Source organism: Pelophylax lessonae (assembly GCF_965119305.1).
Source record: "Pelophylax lessonae genome assembly, chromosome: 6".
Lineage (NCBI taxonomy): Eukaryota > Metazoa > Chordata > Amphibia > Anura > Ranidae > Pelophylax > Pelophylax lessonae.
This window is the reverse complement of record NC_138773.1, coordinates 189,859,520-189,885,010: the sequence shown is the minus strand read 5'-3', so window position 1 is coordinate 189,885,010 and position 25,491 is coordinate 189,859,520. Positions and strand designations below refer to the sequence as shown.

General features: G+C 45.2%; 1 protein-coding gene across 1 annotated transcript in view; it reads right to left on the bottom strand.

Annotated features, from left to right (window-relative positions):
• Positions 1 to 21,377, bottom strand: part of LOC309559212 (caspase-8-like) — a gene marked incomplete at its 3' end in the record, with an annotated part of 64,953 nt that extends 43,576 nt beyond the window's left edge. Inside the window, exon 1 of the mRNA XM_082262431.1 lies at positions 21,344 to 21,377. The remainder of the gene's footprint in view (positions 1 to 21,343) is intronic.
• Between the last annotated feature and the right edge of the window lie 4,114 nt (positions 21,378 to 25,491).

Below are 25,491 nucleotides of genomic sequence, written 5' to 3'. Positions count from 1 at the left end.
AAGGTCTCAGCCATCTTGGACTGGCCACCCCCGTCAGACAAGAAGGGGGTCCAGCGCTTCGTAGGTTTTGCCAACTTTTACAGGAGATTTATTAAGGGATTCTCTGACATCATTTCCCCCATTACACAGCTCACAAAGCAGAATACCCGGTTCAATTGGCCTCCTGAAGCCCAGACTGCCTTTCTAACCTTGAAAAGGCTCTTTACAACTGCTCCCATCCTGAGTCACCCGAATCCTGCCCTTCCTTACCTTCTTGAAGTAGATGCATCAGAAGTGGCCGTGGGGGCAGTTATTTCGCAAAGGCAGGGTACTAAAGATCTCATACATCCTATAGCCTTCTTCTCTCGTAAACTTTCCCCAGCAGAAAGGAACTATGACGTTGGCGATCGAGAACTTCTGGCCATTAGGGCTGCCCTTGAGGAGTGGAGGTACTTGTTGGAAGGGGCAACGCATCCTATCCTCATCTTCACAGATCACAAGAATCTTGAGTATTTAAGAGCTGCTAAACGGCTGAGGCCACGTCAGGCACGTTGGGCATTGTTTTTCTCAAGATTTTCCTTCCATATTACCTACCGGCCTGGATCTAAAAATGTCAAGCCAGATGCGCTCTCCCGCATGTTTGATGATCCAAAGGAAGTGCCAGTACCCGACACCATCCTGTCCGCAGGTAATTTTTTGTTATTACAGACCAACCTGATGGCCCAAATAAAGCAAGCTTCTGCAAAGAATCTCTGTCTCCCTGAGGTGTCCCTGGTACCCAGAGATGGGTTATTATGGCTTAAAGACAAGATCTTTGTCCCTGAAGAGGTCCGAGTGACGGTTTTAGGGTTATGCCATGACCACCCTCTGGCGGGCCATTTTGGTACTCATAAGACCCTGGATCTATTACAACGAACATTTTGGTGGCCAGATCTGGAACAGAGTTGCAGGGAGTACGTGAAGTCTTGTACCGTCTGTACCCGGAGCAAGTCTGTAAGAAACAAGGCGTGGGGCCTGCTCAGGCCACTACCAGTCCCTGACAGGCCTTGGAAGATGGTCGCCATGGACTTCATAGTGGAGCTTCCCCCCTCAGAGGGCTGTTCCGCCATTTTTGTGGTCGTTGATCGTCTATCTAAGATGGCCCATTTCTTGCCACTCAGGAATACGCCCACGGCCAAGGAGACTGCAGAAGTTTGTATTAAAGAGATCGTTAGGCTTCATGGGGTTCCTGCAAATATTGTTTCAGATACAGGGGTCCAGTTTACCTCCCGCTTCTGGAAAGCCTTGTGCGACGCGTTGAAGATTGAGCTGTCCTTGTCTTCCGCCTACCATCCTCAGACTAATGGACAAACCGAAAGGACAAACCAGACGTTGGAACAGTATATCCGTTGTTTCACCACATTTGTCCAGGATGACTGGGTGGCCCTACTACCATTGGCAGAGTTTGCATACAACAATGCTAAACATTCTGCTACAGGGCAAGCTCCATTCTTCGCAAACTACGGTTTCCATCCGTCCTTCTTACCGGACGTTCCCGCTGAACCCACAGTTCCAGCAGTACAGGATATCATTAGCTTCCTCAACCGCAATTGTAAACTGCTGCAGGATGCTATAATAAGGGCACAAGCAGCCTCTAAAAAGATTTTTGACAGGAAGAGGAGAGGGGAACTAATCCTTCAACCAGGTGACCAGGTATGGCTATCTACATGCAACCTCCGCCTAGCCTGTCCCTCAAAGAATTACACTTACCTGATTCTCTTAGAATTCATCCGGTGTTTCATGTCTCCTTGTTAAAACCTACAGTCCCTAACTCCTTCCCGGGCAGAAGCTCGGAACCACCCGAACCTGTGATTGTCGATGGGGAGGAAGAATATGAGGTGGAAGCTATTTTGGATTGCAGGAGGAGGAGAGGTCAATTACAGTTTCTCATAAAGTGGAAAGGTTACGGCCTGGAAGAAAATTCCTGGGAACCGGAACGGAATATCCATGCTAAAGAACTGATCTATGCTTTCTTTCGCAGTCACCCACAAAAGAAAAACCTATTGGGCACCCGGAGGTTGCCCTTAAGGGGGGGGCAATGTTAGGAACACTCCCTGTGTACACTGAAGTGCTGTCATGAATCTGCCAGTTAAGAGTTAACTTAGTGCAGACTAATTGCACTAATTGGCAAAAGGCTGGCCTATTTAAACACCACAGCAGCACTGAGCCATTGCTGTCTTGTCTGCAGCTTTACCTGTACTTCCTGATCCTGAACCTGCTGTTTCCTGTTGACTTCCTGATCGACCTCCCGACTTGTCCACTACTTCGTCTGCTTGCTGCCCGCCCTGACCTTGGCTCGTTCCTGTGACCACTCTCCTGCCTTATCCTTGTCGGCTTATCTGCTTCTGATTCTGGACGTGTTCACCTCCTGGTGGGGCAACCCTGGGGACCGCGACCTGGTGTTAGCTTGCAGCGCAGTCTATCCCCACCACCAGGGGCTCTAGTGAAAACCAGCTAGCACTTAGACTCCGCACCTCAGACTAGCCCGTGTCTACCACCAGTGTGACCCGTCCGTGTTCCTGTTGTACCAGATCCCACGAGGCTACCTCTGCACGTCAGGCTCAGCCACCAGCACCATTACATGAACAATGGGCATGACCAGAATTTGTGGGAGGGGATTAAAGGGAGCTAACTAAAGGGTTAGTTCACATTTACCAAAAAAACTGCCTATGCAGATAAGGGGCGTCTGAAGATAGAAACAAACTGTGCCGTTTTGAATAAAGCCCTTACTATAGGTGTAGAACATTTACATAACTCATGAAGCCTAGTTGCTAGGACATTGCTAAGTGAAGCCTAGCTATTGCTATTCACCTTCCCCATCACAGGAGTGCGCTCTCAATCGCTGAGCATAGAGCTACTGCATAAGGGGAGGGAAAGTGCATGTGGGAAGGTTTGAATCAGAGAAAGTGCTCACTCCTATGATGAGAAAGGTGAACAGTAATAACTAAGCATCAATTAGTAATGTCTTGGGAGTTTTCAGGTCAGGCTTTCTAAGGTGTGTAAATGGCCTACACCTATAACAAGGGCTTATTCAGTTTTAATGCTGTTTTTATCTACAGACATTCCTTATTTGCACAGGCAGATTTTTTTGGTAAAGGTGAACTACGCCCGGGGCCAAAGTCAGCATAAGGCGGCTTAGGCAGCTGCCTTAGGGCGTCAGGGTGAGGGGGCGGTAAAATATGAATCCCCAGGGGTGTGGCTTGGACATCCATATGAGCAGGAAGAGAGAACAGCATTTCTGTACAGCATCCTTCCGTGGAGGCTCACAGATCTCCACCCACCAAGCTGCTTACACAGGGAGACCAGCTGTATCCATCAATCTCTGTCACTGCTATTGTCACTGCTAATCCCCGAGCCATGACAAAATCTTCTTGAAGAGGGAGCAGAGCAGCTGGCAGATCCAGGATGGCGGAGTACTGCCTCCAAGCACTGCCTTCAAGAATCACCAAGCCTAAGCAGAGAGACACAGCTTCTTAACTGAGCAAATTTGCTCAGACTCCAGACTCGCTCCCAACCCTCTACTGCTGCACCAAACTCTTCTCCCCCCCCCAGAGTCTTCACAGTCTCTGGAGCACACACAGGCTGCATATGAGTCATGCTGCATACCTTGGCATCCCCCTCAAACACTGAGTTAGGCTGCTCAGCTAACTGATATTGCTTGCTCTGTTACCGATGATGCATCAGAACCTTCTCTAAAAGAAATCCTGGCTGCAGTTTACACTTATGGCACTTTTCTAACTAATCTCACAGAAAACATTAAAGAAGTATGGCCAAAGCTATTTTGGCTATACTTCTCCTATGGATTACAGGAGTGCAGTTTGTTCAGTTTGTTACCCTGATTCAGACAACAGCTGCTGTCAGCTGATAGCCCAGAGCTGTTCCAGACTCTGGAGAGATCCCAAATTTAAAGTCAGGATCCATCCAGATGCTCAAACAGCACCTAGCACAGCCTCTCTTTTAAGCACTGGAGGAGCAGAACAGAGAGCCAATGACTGACAGAGAGGAGGAGAGAACTTAGGGATCAGCGGTCTTTGATCAATCAGTTCTCAGTGCAGAGCCATCAGGGGACAGATGCAGCATCAGAGTGATGTAAGTTTTCTTTTTTTCATTCCTGAATATCTCTTTTAAAATCCCTAGCCACTTATTGGGTATTTGGATTTTTAAAATACCAGTCTTTCGTTCCCTAACTAGTCTGCACCCACTTTCATACCCAGCCCAGCATGGAGGTTTTAGTTTGCCTTACCTGCCTCCAAGCACTGAAACAGGTGCCCCCACGAAAAGCTGCTTTCCGTGGGGGCACCTGGGAGGGCTCCCTCCTTAATCTCACTGCTGCGTCCATTGACACAGACAGTGGAACTCTGCCCTACCCCCTGCTCCGGTGTCACTGGTTTTGATTGACAGCAGCGGGAGCCAATGGCTCCTGTTACTACCAATTTGTTCAATGAGAAGAGAGACAGTGACTGGAGCCGTTTCACTCAAGCACATTGCTGGAATGGACGGGGTCTGGGGGGAGCACCTTAATGCATAAAATGCATTAAGGTGAAAAACTTTGAGGCTTTACAACCACTTTAAGGTAAAAAATTATTAGACATCACAACCACTTTTGTTTGTATTCTTTTTTACAAACTTTTTTATTCAGTATAAGATGGTGGTACAAATAAATACATCACATCAATAATAATGCATTGTAAAAAAAAAAGTGGAAAAGGTACAAAAATTTAATTACATTTGAATAAAAAAGTTGCAGAGCGGATTTGTAGAAACATCATAACACATATATACAGATAATGCGGTATAGATGAAAAATATAACATTTACAACCACTTTAAATAAGAGTCCCCAGATTTCCTTAGTTACATCAAAGTTTCCAAAATCCCCACCTTGCAACAGAGTCTGCAGAGTTCCCCTTACACCAGAGCCTCCCCCCCTTACATCAGAGTTCCCCTTTATATCTGAGTCCACAGAATTCCCTTCTCACATCAGTTTGCCATTACATCAGTGTCCATTTTATATCCATGTCCTCTCTCCCTCCTTACATCAGTTGCGCCCCCCCCCCCCCCATTTTAGCTCAGTGGGATTGATTTACTAAAGGCAAATAGACTGCGCACTATACAAAGTGCAGTTGCACTCTGCAAGAGCAGTTTCTTCAGAGCTTAGTAAATGAACAGAAGCTCTGCTGACTTCCATCATCCAATCACGTGCAAGCAAAAATCCTGTGTTTTTTTTTTTTTTTTTTTGTGTAGCACTACCCTCTTGAGGGCTGCTGAATTTCTCACCTTTTTGGGTCCCTCTGGGTTACCAGTAGCAACTGCATGCAGAATCTTAACACTTTACTCTCCAGCTCAGTCAATAAACAGTCTACGGGTTGTTGTTTTGTTTTTATTTTATATGAGGATGAGAGAAGGGAAGAGTGGGATACTACAAAACTTGAACTATTCACAAAGTTGAGGACTACTATCTGAAGATGCGGCTAGGCCACAGTTTCACCTTGCCACTAGATGAATCTGAGCTAAAGTTCCTGAATAGACAGCTTACTTAGCACTTATCTTCAGGGTACGCGCCTAGCACCCCCTTTCTATCCACCTGCTGACACCCGTCCTCTGACTACTCTACTCTGGGGTGGCCCCCTTCCTGGGCAGGCCCTTAATCACGATCCCCTGTACTCATGATACTGTTTTTCCAGGTTCTCCAGTGTCTCAAATCCTCTAGTCAGCTCTCCTGGACATTTGGGCTCAGCTCCTGCCTTCTGGCTCACCAGGCCGATTGCCTGTGACCATACACCAACTGCTGCAGAGAAGGAGGCAGCCACCACCTTCCTTCCGGGACTCTGCTCACCAGCCAAAGACCCAGAGCACATGTGCTCCTGGCTTTTATACCACACCCCACAATGCACTGAGACAACCAGTCTGTGCCAATCTCTGGGGCTGTATCAAAGCCTGTGTATCTATTGGTCAGGTTTCCTCCACTGTCCAATGTGCCTCCCCATTGGACCAGTGGGGACACTCCCCCAGACCAGATGAATCACACACTGAGTACATTGAGCAGACTTAACTCACAGATTCTGGTCCCTGTTAAGCAGAGAGAATATAGAATTTACCTGCTGCTTCTCTGATAGGCAGACAGAGCTAAAACTATACTCACTCTCTAGCACCTACCTAGGAGGGTGCTACATTTGTAATTTGGTATTCTTTGCAAAGTGAAGCTTTACTTTGTTTACTAAGCTCTGGAGCAGCTGCACTAGCATGGTGCAATTGCACTTTGCAAAGTACACAGTCTTTTTGCCTTTAGTAAATCAATCCCTGTATCACCACTCCCCCCTTACATCAGTGACAGTGACAGAGAGAGGGGGAAGGGGTAGAGAGAGGAGGATATAGAGGGAGGAGCTGGGGCACATAGAGGGAAAGAAGGAGGAAGCTGTTTTCCTTTAAGCATTCAGAGATCAGTACTTTATCTTTACTTGAGTGTATGATGTGTCTGATGTTGTGTGTAGTCTGCACTACATTAAAATTACAGTAAGCATGCAGTGATTCGATTTAATTGTATATACAAAAAAGCACTTTACAGTTCTGTAACAAGGCAGTGCAGATATGCATAACTCACAGCTGCCAGTGTGCTCGAGGAGTCCCCTTTAACCACTTAAGCCCCGGAAGATTTTACCCCCTTCCTGACCAGGGGGTTTTTTGCGATCTTTTACTGTGTGACTTTAACGGACAATTGCGCGGTCGTGCGACGCTGTACCTAAACGAATTTCGCATCCTTTTTTTCCCACAAACAGAGCTTTCTTTTGGTGGTATTTGATCACCTGTGCGATTTTTTGATCATGCGCTATAAACAAAAAAAGAGCGTACATTTTGCAAAAATAACAATATTTTTCACTTTTTTTTATATGAAATTCCCCCCCCCCCCAAAAAATGTAAAAATCAAATTTTTTTTAACATTTTCGGCCAATTTGTTTTATGCTACATATGTTTGGTAAAAAAAATTGCAAAAAGCATATTTTGATTGGTTTCTGCAAAAGTTATCGCGTTTACTAACAAAGGGAAAGATTTTTGTCATTTTTGGTGTTTTTTTTTTAACGAGTAATGGCGGCGATCTGTGATTTTTTTTGCGGTACTGCGACATTGCGGCGGACAGATCGGACCCTTGACTGACATTTTTGACACTTTTGGGGGTACCAGTGACATTACTGCAGTAATCAGTGCTATACATATGCACTGTTACTGTAAAAATGACACTGGCAGGGAAGGGGTTAACTGTATTGGAGAGGGAGGGGTTAAGTGTGTCCTAGGGGCGTGTTTCTAACTGTAGTGGGACAGGTCTCCTATTGTAAAAACAGAGATCAACGGTTTTACATAGTAGAACCGTCTGATCTCCATTTTTACACAGGGGAGAATGACAGGCGGCTTGTTTACATAAGCCGCCCGCCTTTCTCCCGCTCTACCGACGAACGTAGTGTGACCGGTGGACATCGGGTCCACCGGTCACACGCCCGGACTCCTCTGTGAACGAGCCGAGGCGGGTGCGCGCCTCAGTGGGCGTGCGCTCGCCTGCTATTGGCTCAAAACCCGGTGACAGGCTAGCAACGTAGATCTACGTCACTCTGCCTGGCCGGGGCTGACTGCCGCAGTAAATATACTGTGCGCAGTCGGCAAGCGGTTAAACAGGCCGCCTTGGCTGATAATAATGTAACCTTTCAACTGGGTTCTGCGCTGGCAATTCAGGTTGCACAAATGCATCAGACCAAACGCAGGCTGTTAAAAGGTCCTCTCCAATTTACAGCAGTCCCATGGGTTTTCTGGACTGTCCCTACTTTGTCCCATGTCATCAGGAATGGTTCCTTGCACTAGGCCTATCTTTCCCTAGCCAACGTGCTCATTGTCACTGCCTAGATACTTCCCACATTTCAGATGCACCAGACTGACCCAGCAGGAGCTTTAAAAAACGCTTTGAGTCCAAAATGGCTGCCCGTATCTCGGGAGAGTTTGATGGCTACCAGGAACCAAGTACAAAGGACAAGTCAATCCTCTGTAATATGATGATCTCTATGATCGCTGTGTTTACTTTTGGCTCTAATAGGAAGTGAATGTTGAGCTTAGCTAATTTAAACTGAAAGCTCAACTGGGCTTCTTTGATTTTTTAATAGATGTAGAATTGCATTAATTGATGTTGTTTAATGTGGTTGTAAAGGCTAAAGGTTTTTATACTTTCATGAATATGCATGAAGGTAAAAAAACTTTGTGTGCTGCTCCCCCCACAAACCCCCCCCCCCAATACTCACCTGTGCCCCCTCTCAATCCAGCGATGTGCAGAGATTTGGCTGTCCAGGCATTCCTTCTTCTAATTGGCTGAGACAGCAGTGGGTGCCATTGGCTCAATCACAGCCAGTGAGCCAATAATGAGAAAGTGGGGACAGGGCCTGAGCCACAGCTCTATATGTCTTATGGATGCATAGGGCCGGGCTCAGGAGCGAGCACGCGCCAGTACCCTCGTAGCAAGCGGGTTGCTATTGGGGGCACCGGTCATGGGGGAGGAGCCAGGAGTGGCGGGGGTGGGGGGGACTCGAGAAGAAGAGGATTTGGCCTGCTCTGTGTAAAACAACTAAACAGACCAGGTAAGTATGACATGTTTGTTATTAAAGCAGACTCCTTCAGAGTTAAAAGTGTGCAAGCAGGTAAAAGGAGATAAAGGAAGCTGCTCACAGGGATAGTCAGGGTCCATTCGCACCAGATGCAGTGGGGCAGGGCTGGCAGCTATTTTCAATGCAGCCTTCCCATAGGCAAGGTAAAATGCCCTGCTTCCTATGGCACCATTCACATAACAGCGTGGCTGTGGTGTGCGCTAGAAAAAAGGACTGCATGCATTACTTTTTTTTTAGTGCAGCAAGCTGCGATGCGAACTACCACAGTGATGTATAATTCCATAGAAATGTCACTTGTGATATTTCAATAAAGTTTTGTAAAAAAAAAAGTAAACATTACAATGCGCAAACCAGCGGCCATGTGTTCAGCTGCTACAAATCCAAGGCATCGTGTAGGGTTTAGTACCCTTGTCAAGGAATGTGACAGAAAGTATGAAAAACTGAGAGAATACAGACAGAGCAAATTGCATTGCTCATTATTTCTCTTTCCCTGCTTGGATCATTAAGTACATTTTGGATTCCCTGCTTGTTTTTGTGTGTGCCACCTGATAAGTTACCTATTTTACAAACCATGAAAGAAGGAATTTGCAGAGCAAGGGTTTGGCTCTCCTGGAACTAAGGCCACGGGTGCTGGATATTGAAATGCCCCCTTATTATGGCGCTTTTCCACTGCATGGAAACGTAACGGTTCAACACACTTTTGTGCTTTTCCACTGCTGGTACCGCATGGTATAGGGTCGGAACGGTACGGTATAGGTTTGCTTTTCCACTGCATGGAACCGAACGGTACGGTACGGCTCTGAAAAAACAGTACCTACTCGATTGTGGTTCCAACAGGTACCAAACTGGTACCATATCCCACAATCCTTTGCATGCAGTCACTACTAGCCACTGATTGGTCAGAGAATCCCACCCACCCCGTTGTTATCCTACCCACTTAACTTTAGTACTACTTTAGTGGAAAAGCAAACCTATACCGTACCGTACCGAACCGTTCCGACACTATACCATGCGGTACCAGCAGTGGAAAAGCAAACCGGACCAAGCAGGGCCGAGTAAAGCCGAGCCGGTACGAGCCGGTACTTGCAGTGGAAAAGTGCCATTAGTCATCCCAGTAAAGCCAGTACTCTGAGTTCCTAAAAGGATTGGTGTGGTGTGGACATAAAAGAGGCTGCATATTGTTCTCATATGTAAAAAAAGGACAGACATGACTTTGAAACAAGAAGTACATATGCCAAAGCCTTTTAGTCTGAATAACATTTCATGTTAGAGAAGGCATTAGCTAACTTACCTTACCATAGCATACCTTGCTCAGGAGGACTTTACCCTCCTGTACTGGGAAAAAGCTTAGTCACAGGTGTCATTTCACACACATCTCCCCGCAGATAAGGAACATTGTTGTTTCTTGCAGTGTGTCATTTTTAGTAAAAACAAAAACAGCAATTTCCGCTTAAACACTCCATGTATACTATGACTCATTGCAAAAGTATTTATTGAATGCACACGCACCCTTTAGACTTAGGCCTACAAAATGCAAAATTATTTAACTGTTCTTAAATATATCTGCCACATTTAAATCACTCAAAAAAAACCCCCACCCGTTTTCTGAAATAATTCCATCAGTGGCGGCCCATCCATTGGGGGCGCAAGGGTGCTGCACCCCTACCCAATGTGTCCGGCCCCCTAATCTACATGCAGGGCGCCGGACACATGGATTCCAATAGGGGATTTTTTTTTTTTAAGCACGTGATTAGATAATTTCAACCACAGTGCTACCTGCCTGGAGTTTGTAATAGGCTTCAAAAAAGGGTGGGCTCGGGGTGCACTGCACCCTGAGCCCACCCAGTTGTATGACAATACAACACTGACTATTATCACACTGACTCTCCTCCCAGCCAATCAGGAAGCGGGTCGTGAGACCCCTTTCCTGATTGGCTAAAAAGAGATGTGATTTTACTTTCAATTGGCCAGGAAGAGGGAGGGGACCTACGGTCGGAGGAGACTCACAGCCGCTCGGGGAAGGAGTAGGTAAGGTTGCTGGCTGCCCAGATGCGCAGCCAGCCGGCTGTCCGCCCCGGGAGGGGAGAGGAAGGAGAGAGGGAGTGGTAGATCAGATTGAGAGGGGGGTGTTGGTTTTTCAAATCCCCCCCCCCCCCAAATTGTTATTCACCAGCAGGCACTGAATCCCATCTAGGCCTAGGTTTATCATGTAAATGGTTATATGTATGTTATATGTAGGGCAGAGTACTACTGATTGGTTAACATCTTCTATACAGTATGTATGGAATATCTCATCACATGTAGAATGCACTCACGTGGAGAACTATGTCTCCACATAGATTTCAAAAGGGCATCACAAAAGAGCTGTCTATGGGGTATACTGTAGGAATAAAATATAGAACTGAGCCCAATGACATGTCCACTGCAGGTGTTCATTATAGAGATAAATGGAGGTCTACAGGCACCTCTTGGCAACTCTTGAAGTGGTTCTAAAGGCTGAAGGTTTTTCACCTTCATGCATTCTATGCATGTAGAGCAGCACAGTGGCTAAAGCCTCGTACACACGCGCCGAAAATCGGCAGGAAATTTTCGTCCGACGACCGATCTGCCATTTGTCGGCTTGTTAGTATGATGCTTCCGACAACCGACTGACTTTTCGGCCGAATAAAATCTGGTGTGCAGGCTATAAAATTTTTGTCCGCCATCAAAACACGGCCGATTTTTATGCAGTCAGTACAGATTTTGACAGGGAAAAATCTTATGAGCAAGACTGGGCATGCTCAGAGAAGAAAGAACACAAAGAAAGCAAACCAACACATGACATCACTTCTGAAGTAGAATTTTGTCGGGCGAGAAAATTTGTGTGCAGTCTAGGCACATTCCAACCAACAAAACACCACTCTGAACAAAAGACGGACGATCGGTCGGCCGATAATCGTTGCGTGTGTACTAGGCTTAAGTGGTTAGCACCTCTGCCTAGTAGCACTAGGGTAGTCAGTTCGAATCCCAACCACAGTTCTACCTGCCTGGAGTTTGCATGTTCTTCCTGACCCTGTGCTTGCATGAGTTTCTTCGGGTACGCCAGTTTCCTCCCCCCACTCCAAAGGACATGCTGGTAGGATAATTGGCCCAATGTGACTTAGAGAACTTAGACTGTAAGCTCCTTGAGGGCAGGAACTAATGTGAATGTACAAAATACTGTATATGTAAAGCACTGTGTAAATTGATGGTGCTATATAAGTATCTGTAATAAATAAATGAAAGGAAAAAAACTTTGGTGTGCAGCTTCCACCCAAGCCCCCCTAATACTGTACCTGAGCCCGTACTTGATGCAGCGATGTACATGTGAGCATCTGCTCTCTCCCTCCCCATTGGCTCAGCGACAGCAGTAGGAGCCATTGCCTCCCACTGCTGTCAATAACAGTGAGGAGGGGCTGAGCCCTGCTCTGTGTGTCAATGGATGCACAGAGCAGGGTTTAGGAGTAAACACATACAAGTGCCCACATAGCAAGGAGACAGCAGTGCTGGCAGGGGACTTGAAAAGAGAAGGGTTGGGGCTGCTCTATGCAAAACTATTGCACAGAGCAGGTAAGTATGACATGCTTGGTATTTAAAAAAAATTCCTATCTTTTTTGCAATATGGCACTGCGTTACTTTAACTGACAATTGCGCAGTCATGCGACACTGTACCCAAATAAAATTGACGTCCTTTTTTTCCCCACAAAAAGAGCATTATTTAGGTTGTATTTGATCACCTCTGCAGTGTTTATTTTTTTGCGCTATAAACAAAAAATGACTGAAAAAAAAATATATTTTTTACTTTATGCTATAAAACATACCCAACAGAAAAATGTAAAAAAAATATAATTTCTTCATCAGTTTAGGCCAATATGTATTCTGTTACATGTTTTTGGTTAAAATAATTCCCAATATGTGTATATTGATTGGTTTGCGCAAAAGTTATAGCGTCCACAAACTATGGGATATTTTTATGGAATTTTTATTTATTTATTTTTTACTAATAATGGTGACGATCAGCAATTTTTAGTGGGACTGCGACATTGCGGCGCACAAATCAGAGACTAACTGACACTTTTTTGGGAACCAGTGACACTAATACAGTGATCGGTGCCTAAAATATGCGCTATAACTGTATTAATGACACTGGCAGGGAAAGGGTTAACATCAGGGGCTTAAATGTGTTAAATGTGATCAAAGGGTTAAATGTGTTCCATGGGAGTGCTTTCTAACTGTGTGGGGGGTGCTTTAACTGGAAAACACAAGATCTCTATCTTCCCCTCTCACAGATTGGCGGTTTGCCTTGTTTTGGTCACTGTTTCATGGTGATTATAAATTGATTTCCCCCTCCACACTTGTGTGACTGCAGGGACATGCAGAATTTCTCTAAGGGCTCTTTCACACGGGCAGTCCGATCAGATCCGCCTGTCAGTTTTTTAGGCGGATCTGATCGGATGCCCCATTCAGCCCTATGGAGCAGCGGATGTCAGCGGTGACATGTCCACTGACACCCGCTGCCATCCGCATCCGATCCTGTCCGTGAAATCCGGACGGATGGAAACCCTATTTTCCATCCGTCCAGGGGATCGGATCGGATGGGATCAGATGAGAGCCGACAGGCGGTCCGCTCTCATCCGATTCCCCATAGAGAGCAGCGGGGGCCGTGACACCTCCCTCTCCTGCAAGCGGAGACGGAGCTGTCATCCGCCGGCGGATCGATCCCCGCTGAGCAGCACGGATCCGCCTATGGAGGCGGACCGTGTGAAAGAGCCCTAATAGAAATTTTGCAAGGTAAATTCCTGATCTAGCATTGCCTGTACGTGACATTGTCTAACTGCCATAAAAACAAATCAGAGACATTTTAACTGCTAAAGAATCTTCCAGTCCCTTCCTCTTCTTCCTGCTCCTCTTTTTCTCTACTTCCTTCTGTTCTATTCTCACAATTGCATAGCTCCTAAGATGGGAACAAGGGACGCCTATTAACAAAAGTATGTAGGCACAAGATACCCCCCTGCCACGCTCCCTAAGGAAAAATGATACCAAAAAAATTATTTGTTAAAACCACAAGAGCTTTTTTTTTTTACCACTACTATTCCTTTATAGTGGCTTTGAAAATGTACAAATACAGCAATTTAGAAACTAGACAAAAGGTTTAGCACTGGGAAACACTTTTTGAAAGATGAAAAGTGCATTTTATATACAAGTATATAGATCAGACCAAAATGAGGGACAAATAAGGAGTAAAGAGGGACAGAGGAACTTAGTTCCGAATCAGGGACAGTCCCTCGATATCAGGGACAGTTGGGAGGTATGCAATTGTAGTTACGCCACATTTGTGACTTATACACTCAGCTGAAAATATTATTCATCCCTAGCTGGAACATTTCTACCTGAACATTGAGTTTAACCACTAGACCACTGCCCGCCCCAGATTTACTGCGGCAGTCAGCCGCTCCTGGGCGAACCTCCTTAGCTCTACGTTGGCCACACACAGGCAGCTAAGGGGCGCGCTCCCGCTCGTCAGCAGGGAAGCCGGCGCGTGTGTCAGGCGGCTCCGATTGCCGCCTGACACCCGCGATCGTTCCCCGCTGAGAGAGGACGGTCGGCTGTTGTAAACACAGCCGTCCGTCCTTCTCCCTGGGATGATCACAGAGACCATGTGATCCTTCTATGTAGGATCGCATGTCTCTATGGTCACGCCCCTCCCCCCCACAGTTAGAATCACTCCACTAGGCTTACATTTAACCCATTGGTCACCAACAGCATTAACCCCCTTCCCCGACAATGGCATTATTACAGTAACAGTGCATATTTTTAGCACTGATTACTTTAGTAATGACACTGGTACCCCCAAAAGTGTCAAAAATGTCAGTTAGGCGTCCGATCTGTCCACCGCAATGTCGCAGTCCCACAAAAACAGAAAATCGCAGTACGCCGCCATTACTAGTAAAAAAAAACAATAAAAATTACATAAATATTTCCCGTAGTTAGTAGACGCGATAACTTTTGCGGAAACCAATCAAAATATGCTTATTGCGATTTCTTTTTCTTTTTTCAAAATTGTCGCTTTTTTGTTTATAGCGCAAAAATAAAAATCGCACAGGTGATCAAATACTACCAAACGAAAGCTCTATTTGTGGGAAAAACAGGGCATAAATTTTGTTTGGGTATAGTGTCGCACGACCGCGTAATTGTCCGTTAAACTAACGCAGTGCCAAATCGCAAAATAGGGTCTGGTCAGGAAGGGGGTAAAATCTTCCAGGGCTAAAGTGGTTAACAGGTAACAGATTCATCTGTTACGTCTTTGCATCATGTGGACTATTATGTATCTTTGCATACAGTGGCTTAGTCAAAAAAGCTAAAAAACAATGTTTAAAGCACTGTAATACTTACAATACAGACCATTTTGCCAGATTCTAAAACAGTCAGCTGAAGTAAGATTGGGTTTATGGGTTGTATATCATCATTTTTGTGCACAAACCAAAAAATATAGGGATAAGGGAATTAGTAAAACCCCTGCCAGTTTTTGTTTTTTTCATTCTGGTTTTATTCTGGTTCCCACTGGGGAGATTTTGATTTACTTTCTGTCCTGTAGATATACCAGGAATTTGGCAGAAAGCTCTGCAAAGTGAGGGAAATAATTGTTCTAAGGCCCTGTCCACACCTTGAAATTGCAGGCAGAATTGCGAGATTCTGTCTGAGATTCCAGAATTGCAGTAACATGTGGGACATGGTTGTGGTGCCATTAATCCCTAATGGCACCCCAAACACGGTGCAATTTTGCTGTGACTGTCGTGCAAAAAAACACACAAAAATCACGGCAAAAAATGCAATGCTAAATGTTCCTGGCTCTGTGCCAACATTTGGTACATGAGCTTCCTTGGTACATTTTTGGAGTGGAGGAAGGCCCGTTCAAAATAATTGATGCCGCTCTAAAAATGAACCAAAAAATCAAAAAATCATGCAAAAATGTAGCTCAGGGCCTAAGAGATGTAAATGGAACAAGAGTTTTCATTTTAAAGCGATTCTAAATGCTCCCTTTTTTTACCTAAAATAAAGAAAGGATGCTATACTTACCAGCATATTCAAAACACCCCGAAGCACATAAGTGTTCAGCAGAGCCAATTGGAATAAATATACATATACATTTTTGTACCAGCGTCTAGCCTTACGAGCAATTAAGTACAGCGCCATCATCTGGTCATTGAAGTCTACTCCTCCCATGTTAAGGTTGTATTCGTGGACAAAGAGGGGCTTCTCAACAACACCATTTGCCGTTGTAATTTGATAGCAAAAAAGTGCAGCACTAAACCATACAATGTAAATAATCATATATGAATAACAAAGTGAAATAATATTAAACGTGTTTAGAGAAACACTGTGCATAGAATAACCACCACCGACAACAGAGGGGGCTTATCAGAACTTTCCACTCCAGTTGATATGAACACCTCCAAGCAAAGGACCAACCAATCACTATGAGGTGTGGAAGAAAATCTTTTCCAGAGAGGTGTGCGGGTGGGAGTGGCAGGGTTGTCCGATGTGGGCATCCAACAGCCAAGTGTCTTTTCCCTATTCCTCCACCAATCTCACAGGCAAAAGACGCAATGGTTGGACGATGAGGATGACAGAAAAGGTGACTGCGAGCTGTCTCAGGTCCTCCATGCACTGCCTGCACCATACACTCCCCAACCTCTGCTTCCAGCATATATTACCCAATGCAGACACTCAGCCTTCGCTTCACTTGTAATTTGGACTGTTGTATCTGCGTGAATGGAAGACAGAACAAAAAAATTCTGCGTGTCCTTCCACTTCAATGCAAGCAATGTATTACACTCAAAGCAGGCTCTCTCTCCCCCCCCCCCCCTCGTCTAAGTTGAGCATCTACAGCCGTTGGGGAAAGCCCCGGGGATAAGGTCCCATGGTGCCTCGTGCACCAATTCCAGAATCAAAAGGTGACCAAAAAGTGGCACGCTTGTGTAATAATTGTCCACGTATAAATGGTACCCCTTTCCGAATAAGGGTGACATCAAGTCCCAAACAATCTTACCGCTGCTCCTCATGTAGTCTGGGCAGTGGGGGGTCTCTACACTGCTATCTTTTCCCTAAAATATGGAAACTTCATGTATAGCCTGTTGCCCTGTCACAGAGCTTGTACATCTTGACCCCATATCTGGCACGTTTGCTGGGGAGAAACTGTTTAACAGCAAGGCGGACATAAAACAGGGACTCAACAACGCAGACAGCTTGTTGGGGCATATATTAAGCTGAGCATTTTTGGTTGAAGTGATTTATGAGGGGACGAATTTTGTCGAGCGGATCAAATCCAGGGTCACCCCGAGGATGACAGAGTTCATTGTCACTGAAATGCATGAACTGCAAGATTTGCTCTTATCTAGTGCTGGCCATGGCGGCAGAGAACACGGGCATATGATGAATTCGGTCAGTGGACCAATACGACTGCAACTCACTATTTTTATACTGCCCATAAGTGATAGGCCCAGAAAGGTTCTAAATTCGGAAAGAGAGATTCGTTTCCATGCAAATGCTCTGGCAAGGGTCAAATGTGGGTTTGCTGCGAAAAATTGATCGGCATATAAATTGCTTTCGTCCACAATAGATCTGTGCAGATCTTCCGTGAAATAAAATCCAAGGAGAGTAAAATTGGCTGTTTCCAGCTGAATTTCTGGGTTGGCCAGTGAATGGGGGAAGTCCGGGTGTTGCAGAAGTGGTGGGCTCCCAATCAGCATTTGCAAGCGCATCAGGAAGGACACTATGGGCTCTACAGGCCTGTCTTTGAATTCTTGGTGGCTGTGGGACACTACTTGTGATAGCCACCGCACCAGCTTGGTTCAGACATTATACTAGTAATGGAGGTGTTTAGTGTGTGTATGTCACTGGCAATCAAAGGGTTATGTGGCGGGCAATCTGATGCTATCTTGGATTGACATTCACTAACACTAACGCTAACTGATGTCACCCGTGACACTAATACAGTGATCAGAAAAAAGATCTATACACTATAATAATGACACTGTGACCGGGCAGTAAAATGGTTAACTGGGGCTGATCAGGGGGTTAAATCTTTATTAGGGAGTATATATATATATATAAACCTATCTGGGACTGACGCTAACTACCGTTCACACTAACTGACGTCACCAGTGACACTAATACAGTGATCAGTAAAAAAATCTGTACACTGTATAGAGTAATACCGTGACAGGGAGTGAAAGGGTTAACTGGGGGCTGATCGGGGCATGAAAAATGTGCCTTTGTGTACTGGTGTCAGTGTAGTACTTTTGTACTCACAGTAGATGCTCTCTCCTCAATTGCTGGAACCAAAAAGGGCTCCAGGAGGGGAGATTGCATAATTTCCTGTGCCTGTGTTTACATTACACAAGCACAGGACGTTCTGTGATTCGCAAGAAGCAATCAGCAGGTACATGCCATAATGCATTGGCCTGGACCTGAGGAGTGATCGGTTCTGGAACAAATCCGATCACGGCCAGGTCAGGGGGCGCACGCGCCCCCTACCCGCCGGCGCAAGTGATGTACAGGAACGTCGATTCGGGCAGCCGAACCTCCTTGCCGCAGTAAATGTGTGGCGGGTGGTCAGCAAGAGGTTAAGGTACATATCTCTTAATGAAACTTATGTGACAATAATGTTCTGTGACTGAGTTAATACTGCATCAAAGCCATAATTTAACATTTTTATATTATGCGTGTGTATGTATTAAACTTTGTATGTGGCTGGCACTGCAAACATGCATTTTGTTTGTTGGATATGTAAATGATTGTATATTTTGGTGCCTAGAATATATGGGTTTTGAATTCATGATAAATAAAGCCTTGGAGCTCTGATAATATTTTGCCATAAAGGTCATTTCATATTACTGTGGGTATGTTGCTTCATAGATGACATTTTGCTTTATGTTTCACGTTTAGCTTTTCTGGTCCCTTAAAAATGGCAGTACACTCAAACTATACAAAAGAGATAAACAAAAAAAAATCCTAGCAATTTCTTTTAATTCTGCTGCCATATACTATGAATTAACTTCCAAGATCCTAAGAAAAGCATTTAAGTACTTCTATACACAAGTAATGATTTATTATAATTAATCTGTTAACCTCAAAGGGGAAAGCCCCGGGGATAAGGTCCCATGGTGCCTCGTGCACCAATTCCAGAATCAAAAGGTGACCAAAAAGTGGCACGCTTGTGTAATAATTGTCCACGTATAAATGGTACCCCTTTCCGAATAAGGGTGACATCAAGTCCCAAACAATCTTGCCGCTGCTCCTCATGTAGTCTGGGCAGTGGGGGGTCTCTACACTGCTATCTTTTCCCTAAAATATGGAAACTTCATGTATAGCCTGTTGCCCTGTCACAGAGCTTGTACATCTTGACCCCATATCTGGCACGTTTGCTGGGGAGAAACTGTTTAACAGCAAGGCGGACATAAAACGTAATCAGGGACTCAACAACGCAGACAGCTTGTTGGGGCATATATTAAGCTGAACATTTTTGGTTGAAGTGATTTATGAGGGGACGAATTTTGTCGAGCGGATCATATCCAGGGTCACCCCGAGGATGACAGAGTTCATTGTCACTGAAATGCATGAACTGCAAGATTTGCTCTTATCTAGTGCTGGCCATGGCGGCAGAGAACACGGGCATATGATGAATTCGGTCAGTGGACCAATACGACTGCAACTCACTATTTTTATACTGCCCATAAGTGATAGGCCCAGAAAGGTTCTAAATTCGGAAAGAGAGATTCGTTTCCATGCAAATGCTCTGGCAAGGGTCAAATGTGGGTTTGCTGCGAAAAATTGATCGGCATATAAATTGCTTTCGTCCACAATAGATCTGTGCAGATCTTCCGTGAAATAAAATCCAAGGAGAGTAAAATTGGCTGTTTCCAGCTGAATTTCTGGGTTGGCCAGTGAATGGGGGAAGTCCGGGTGTTGCAGAAGTGGTGGGCTCCCAATCAGCATTTGCAAGCGCATCAGGAAGGACACTATGGGCTCTACAGGCCTGTCTTTGAATTCTTGGTGGCTGTGGGACACTACTTGTGATAGCCACCGCACCAGCTTGGTTCAGACATTATACTAGTAATGGAGGTGTTTAGTGTGTGTATGTCACTGGCAATCAAAGGGTTATGTGGCGGGCAATCTGATGCTATCTTGGATTGACATTCACTAACACTAACGCTAACTGATGTCACCCGTGACACTAATACAGTGATCAGAAAAAAGATCTATACACTATAATAATGACACTGTGACCGGGCAGTAAAATGGTTAACTGGGGCTGATCAGGGGGTTAAATCTTTATTAGGGAGTATATATATATATATATAAACCTATCTGGGACTGACGCTAACTACCGTTCACACTAACTGACGTCACCAGTGACACTAATACAGTGATCAGTAAAAAAATCTGTACACTGTATAGAGTAATACCGTGACAGGGAGTGAAAGGGTTAACTGGGGGCTGATCGGGGCATGAAAAATGTGCCTTTGTGTACTGGTGTCAGTGTAGTACTTTTGTACTCACAGTAGATGCTCTCTCCTCAATTGCTGGAACCAAAAAGGGCTCCAGGAGGGGAGATTGCATAATTTCCTGTGCCTGTGTTTACATTACACAAGCACAGGACGTTCTGTGATTCGCAAGAAGCAATCAGCAGGTACATGCCATAATGCATTGGCCTGGACCTGAGGAGTGATCGGTTCTGGAACAAATCCGATCACGGCCAGGTCAGGGGGCGCACGCGCCCCCTACCCGCCGGCGCAAGTGATGTACAGGAACGTCGATTCGGGCAGCCGAACCTCCTTGCCACAGTAAATGTGTGGCGGGTGGTCAGCAAGAGGTTAAGGTACATATCTCTTAATGAAACTTATGTGACAATAATGTTCTGTGACTGAGTTAATACTGCATCAAAGCCATAATTTAACATTTTTATATTATGCGTGTGTATGTATTAAACTTTGTATGTGGCTGGCACTGCAAACATGCATTTTGTTTGTTGGATATGTAAATGATTGTATATTTTGGTGCCTAGAATATATGGGTTTTGAATTCATGATAAATAAAGCCTTGGAGCTCTGATAATATTTTGCCATAAAGGTCATTTCATATTACTGTGGGTATGTTGCTTCATAGATGACATTTTGCTTTATGTTTCACGTTTAGCTTTTCTGGTCCCTTAAAAATGGCAGTACACTCAAACTATACAAAAGAGATAAACAAAAAAAAATCCTAGCAATTTCTTTTAATTCTGCTGCCATATACTATGAATTAACTTCCAAGATCCTAAGAAAAGCATTTAAGTACTTCTATACACAAGTAATGATTTATTATAATTAATCTGTTAACCTCAAAGGGAAGTATCCACATCCTAAATTTTACGGAGAACGGGTTTTAATTACTAACTGTGTGGAAACAATACAGATGAATTGTGAGTTCGCTTACCACTCTCTATTTTTACAGCTTCTTACAGTTTAAGTCATTAATTGCATAGAGCAGGCAAATGGGGCCATCTGACTTATGTTATAATTCCTATATTTCTGAATTTACAAAAGTCAAATCTTACACTATGCTCTAAAGTTAGAGAAAATTTAACTTAGCAAAGTTATATAGTGTATATACAGGAAAAACACATACCGACAGTAAGGAGAGCATTCTGCAGTGTAACAAATGGGAAATCTCCTCCACCCACTTCCGTGTAATGTGCAACTTAACACACAGAGCTGCAGAGCTATGGATTATGTAAGTGCGGGTAAATAGATCTTAATGTGAGTCATGTTCAGGTGAAAAAAAAACAAGCAGTTCAGCATGTAAAGCACATGTAATACATTAACCAAAATATGTACATATTGTACTTGGCTTTTTCACGCCATTGTAAATCATAGGTAGTGTAAAGAAGGCGTATTTTTCCACAATCAAATTTTTCTTTTTTTAACAATGGGCCATTCTCAAAAGCCTACATACGTTTTTGTTTAGGGATTCATGCCTATGAATGAAGCAAAGTTGATGCATATTTGATACTCAGAGTCAGAGGCGTAACTAGAACCTTCAGGGCCCCGATGCAAGAAACCATGAAGGGCCCCCCAGTCCCCTGGCCGGGGCCCTTCCCTTCAAGCCAGGGGCTCTTCCCACTAATCCTGAGGCTCTTTACTATCGTTGCATGGCCTTTTATTATGGTCCCACAGCAGGATCCTTTCACAAGTTCTGCAGTGGGCCCCCTTCCTGCAATCTTGGGGCCTCCCCACAGTGGTGCAATGCCAGGGCCCGGTCGCAAGTGTGACCTTTGAGATCCTGGAAGTTCACCCACTGGTTTGCTACCGGGCCCCCTGGAGCATGGGGCCCGGTAGCAATTGCAACCCCTGCAACCCCTGTAGTTACGCCCCTGCTCAGAGTAGCTAATTTTTTTTTATTTTACCCCCCCCCCCCCAACACACACATGCTATACAATACAATAATAGTATATATTGTAATTATAATGATTGAGAAATTAAATAATGATAACGCCCAGAGGAAAACACACACAGAAAGTGAAAAATAGAGTTCCCTTTACATTTTTGGTCAGTGCAGAAATGCCCCCTTACAATACGGGCTATTGTAATACAGGCTATTGTAGGACTATCCCCTTACATTGGTGGTTAGTAAAAAAGTGCTCATTACATTAGTGATCAGTGTATTGCTCCTTTACATTGGTGGTCAGTAATAGAATGGCCCTTTTAAACTGTTGGTCAGTGAAAAGAATGCCATGTTACATCAAAAGTTATAGGGAAGAATGCCCCTTATAAGTAGCACTACCCTGATATATAACAGTGTCGTGTTCCTTTAGGTAAAAAGTCGGATAACGGTCCTCTTACATCATTGATCTGTGGTAAAAAAAAACGCATTGTACATTTGTGAGGGAAGAATGACCCATTTCAGGCAACGAAAAACAGACAAGAGGAGCTTGATTAGTACCTGGAATCCCATACCATTGATGCTCATTTTCATGCACATGCACTGAGACGTGCTCATACTTGTGCGCATAGATGTGTAACTGGACTTGCAAGAATGAGATCACGTGCACACTCTCATGCACGTTCCACAGTGAACATATGAATGCATGGGCATGCCCACAGATCCTTGCACCTGGTGGCCAGTTTAAACCTGAGGCCTGCCTAGTATTATTGCTGGACGCTCTTCAGCTTTACCCCATGTGACTTGTGTTCCTAAACGCCTGCTTGATCCTGTTATTCTCCCGGCTCCATCTCACTCTTCTTTGGATTCCCCTTGCTTATGTCTGCTACTGACTTGTGTTACTGACCCCAGCTTGGACTTTTGACTAAGAATCTGCCTGCTGATTTTGTACCTCACTGCCAGAACGTTAATGACCCCTGCCTGTCTCTGACCTGGATTCAGATCATTATTCTGTACCTAACTGCCTGTATGTTATTGAACTTGGCATGTGACCTTTTGCTGCCCTGTCTCCACCACCAAGGGTGTTTGGATGGGAAATGTGGAAATGTGAACTGAGGTCACCCTTGTCATTCTTGTAACTGCTTGTGCTGCTGCAACTCCTAACACTGCAGTCTTGACTCTTCAGGGCCCAACCGCTGGTGCCCCCTCTACACTTCCAGGGCCCTCTCACTAGGCAACCCCCTTAACACTTCAGGGTCCTTCCACTAGGCAACCCCCTTGACACTTCAGAGTCCTTTCACTAGGCAACCCCCTTGACACTTGCAGGCTCCAGGATCCTTGGAACCTTCACCGGAGTGGTCCCCTCTACACTAGGTAAACCCTCAGGGGCAGTTCACAGTACTCATGACCTTGGAAGGCTTTCCTGGAACTGAACCCCTCTTCCTCCGCTGGTCCTCGGCACACCGGATCCTCTCTGCAGCTCAGCTCAGCTCTCTCTCCCCCGGATTCTCAGGCAGCCACCTTAGACATCCGATCCTTCTTACAGGAGGGGAGACAGCCGTACCCTCCCTCCTGGGACTCTGATTCCTGCCACAGACGCTGTGTCATGCATTCCCCTCAAACTTATACCCACTCCCAGAATCCTCTGCGGCAGAATCTGCCTTCTGGGGTAGATACAGGCCTGAATGGGCCACTGATTGGGGTTCCTCCACTGCCCAATGAGAATTCTCTCATGGAGCCAGTGGGGAGACTCCCCTCTCAGCAGCCACACCTGGGAGACATGACAGTACAGCTGAAAATCATGACCCTGCTGTTAGGCAGCCAAAGCCCATAATGCTTTTACCTAGCACCTACCTTGTAGGGTGCTACAGTAGTGTGGGCCGTGTACTTGGCCCCTTAGCCATGATTGGCTAAAGGCAGCCTGCCTTTAGTCCAATCATGGTAGAGATCATTTAATTGGCCAAAGCATGAGGTCAGGGTGCATGCTTTGGCCAATCACATAATGTGCTGCACGCGCATTGCACGTGCAGTGCATTATGGGAATCTCAAATTTCCCGGGAAGAAGCACATTTCTTCGTCATTCGACGAACGATGGAACGACCGATGTTCGAGTCGACTCGAAGCTCATCCCTAGAACCAAAAGAAAACTCTAGTTGTGGAAAAAAAGGACATCAAGTTTATTAGGGTACAGCGTCGCACAATCACGCAATTGTCTGTTAAAGTTACGCAGTGCCGAGTCGCAAAAAATATCCTGGTCATTAAGGGGGAAAAAACTTCCAGGGCTGAAATGGTTAATAAAGTCAATATTTACACATGTTTATACTGTTTGAAGGCTAAGTTTTCCATTAGTAACATATTTTATGTCCTCTGCACTGCTGTCCCCCTGTACACTGCAATACTGACCTCTGTAATAGCTCCCTTATCAGATCCCTTTTCCTCTAGTTGGAGGATCATTAAAATACAATGTAGAAGTCACCAAAATAAATTTTCAAATAAGAGGGTTTCTGAAAGCTTTTAATGATGCTGCCTCCATCTTTGTTTTTTCAGCTGGAACGTGGTGGAACAACCCGCTGGCCTACTTGAAGACCACAAAATTGGGGGCCTTGAAGCAGAGGTGGGCAACGTACTTGGCATGGATTAAACTCAAGATACATTACTGGCTAGGGAAGCTCAATGGGCATGCTGACGTCCTGTCCTGTTTCCCAGTGGAGCACCCAGGAGAGGACGTGGACTCTAATCTGGAAGTCATAGAGGTCATCCCTGTTAAACCTGTACCGGCTGCCTCAGATTCCATTGAGGAATGGATTCTGACCCAGGGATCAGTGCAGCAGAGCTTTACGGGTGGGAGGAATGGGTGCTGATCCAACAAAAGGACCCAGACCTCATACTGGTGCAGCACTACCTTTCTCGAAAGTACAGACCTACCTCACGGGAATGTCAAAAGTTGTCTCCTATTGCTCGGGCAATCCTGAAACAATGGGAGCAACTGGAATTGTGTGACAAGGTACTCCACCGGCAGGCCCCGCTCTCTTCTGAACAGCGGGGCATCCTGGAAGATATGGTTCCCCAGGCGCACATCTTAGAAGTCTATCAAAAGTACCCCACCTTATAGGTTGTCATTTCTTGGCAGATTGGACTGAGTCACTGGTTCAGAGGTATTTTTTTGCCCCCATTTGTCACAATGGGTACATCCATAAGGCCTCCTGAGATAAAGTAGCATCCATGACCATCACCTCTGAACGGTTCGAGTTGGTGATTATACTGGACTTTATTGACCACTTCACCAAATTCACAATGGTAGTACCTACCAAGGACCAGACAGCTGCCACCCATGCAAAACTCCTCTGGCAACTGTATGGCTGCCAGAAATGAATTTTGTCAGACCAAGTCTGTGA